The following is a 2,526-nucleotide window of genomic DNA, read 5'->3' on the forward strand; positions in this document are numbered from 1 at the left end:
CCGGTTAGGTTACTGGTTCACTGGTTTATTGGTTCAATCGATAAATCACTGGTTGAACTGGTAAAACCGGTCTCACATAAATAAAAAATAAAAAATAGTCAAAAACTTAAAAAATTTAAAATAATATCTTCACCAATATTTTAAGAACAACCAAGATTCAAATTCTAAAGATAACTAATACAAAAATAGACATGAAATTAGTTAATACTACTACAATAGTATTCGTGTTTATATTACATTTAATATGCACTTTAAAAGTAATTACTCTAAAAATACTTATCTCAATGTATATTATAAAGTATAACCTCACGCTATGAAAACTTTGTTATAGTAACAATACAGAAAAATATATAAAAAATGATTCTATATAATATAAAATTATATTTCTTACAAAATCAATTAAATTAAATTTTCAATTAGACATAACAGTTCATTATAATATCAAGATGCTGATTAGCAGGAATCTTTATTAATGTTTCAAGGATGATGCATGCATTATTATCTCAAATTAAGACTATAGATGTATTATTATATAATCAATGGAGATAAGCTGAGTAAGCCAATTGATGCTGTTGATGTTCAAATATCACAAGAGATCAGAAAGTCCTGACAATCCGGGTTTATTATGTCACTTCCATCTTTGTGGGCTTGTGGCCATATGCATATATATGGAAAGTCAGACTCCAATACCCTAAATTATTTGTTTTATACTTTTTAATAAAATCTTGTTTCCTATAATTTTTAATATACACTCCTGAATTCACGATCATGGCATGTTCATCCAACTTATAGCAGGTAATAATAATAATAATAATCCTAATCTTGTGATATAGTTATTAGTTCATATATATGGTCACATTATTCAAATTAGAGTCTTAAAAGCATTTCAAAATCACATTTGAGTTTTTGACTTTTGTGACACCAACAAAATAACAACTACTATTAATAGGAGAGTGGTAAGGGGGTGTAATGGAGGGTGAAGAAAGGAAGGCGATGGAAGAGAGAGTCAAAGAGGTCAAAGAGAGTGTGTTGAAATCGTTGGCCAAAGGTGGGTCAAGTTATGAGGCACTTGATTCTCTTATGCTTCAATGCCGGAAGCAAATCACATGACAGATTCAATTTTATGCATCTATCCATTAAGGGAGTGTTTGCTTTAGCATCTTGAAACATAGCAAATATGTTTAATTTTTTTTTAACGTTATAACTTTTTATATGGGTATCGATTAAATCATCCCGGCAGAGTTTGAGACTATATTACTCCATCTCCAAACAACAAACTAAGAGTGCCTAAACAAATCATATAGAATATAAATTAATAAATTTTTTTTCTTACATTTTGTTGATTTTTTTCCTATTCTTACATTCTTGCACAAACACCAAAATTGAAGATTGCTATATAGTTTCTGGAGATGATTGTGTAGTAGAGAAGAGTGGCTGGGATGAATATGGCATAAAGTTTGGTATGCCAAAAAAACAACCATAAACACTAATAATCAGAAAACAAATATCAATCTGCCATTAACCTATGTATGTTACACGGCCAAGAATCAACAATTCAACATCATTAATCAGATTCATAAACAGATATAACATAAACATCATCAATCTGCCATTAACAATATAACATAAACAGATTCATAATCAACAATTCAACATCATTAATCAGTTACTCACTCACTTAATTAAATTAAAATCCAGTTGAATAACAAAAAAATAGAGATAATGGGTTTCACACTTTCACTTCACCAACGCAGAAAAGTGAGGAGAGTAGGAGACCAACCTATTCGAGCACGGCGAAGCAGACTCTGGCAAAGGGGAGGCAACAGTGATAGAGAGGAAGCGATGACAGCATCGACAGAGCAAGGAGCTGCGGTGAAGAAGACGACCTGCGAGGCTGCGAGCCAAAACGCGACGTGCAGGGAGGTCGTCGGAGCCGCACCGTGTCCGGCGAGACGAAGATGACGAGACGGCCGGCGGGGTTGGAGCCTAGAGGGGTTGTTGGCTTGCTGCCTCACTGGGGAATTGGTGCCGTTGATGGGATTAGGGTTAGGGAGAATTGGCCCAATTTTAATTTTTTTTTAAATAATTTATTTAAGGTTTACCATGTATGGTGATTTGATTTAACCAGAGTTAAAACTTATGTACAGTGTATTAAGTTATGTATATATAAAGTATCTAATACATGTATTAAATTTATTATTTTTAATTTTTAAAAATTAAAAATTCATTTGCTGATTGGAATTAATGAATACATGATGATTGGATTTTTGACGGCTTAGAATTTCACAAATGAATTCTCGTTGCAAGTATAGTTTCTAAACCAACAATAATCCTTTCATACAAAAGATTGTTTGTCACAAGTAACAAACCCCTAATTTTATAAACCGAAGTATTCAAATCTCGGGTCGTTCTCCCTAGGAATTACAATAAAGTGTCTTGTTATTAGTTTGAGTTGTTTTGGGGTTTTGGATAAGAGGCATGAAAGTAAATGGCAATGAAAATAAACTAACAACTATAAAAGGCTCT

This window comes from Arachis duranensis, chromosome 10 (assembly GCF_000817695.3).
Source record: "Arachis duranensis cultivar V14167 chromosome 10, aradu.V14167.gnm2.J7QH, whole genome shotgun sequence".
Lineage (NCBI taxonomy): Eukaryota > Viridiplantae > Streptophyta > Magnoliopsida > Fabales > Fabaceae > Arachis > Arachis duranensis.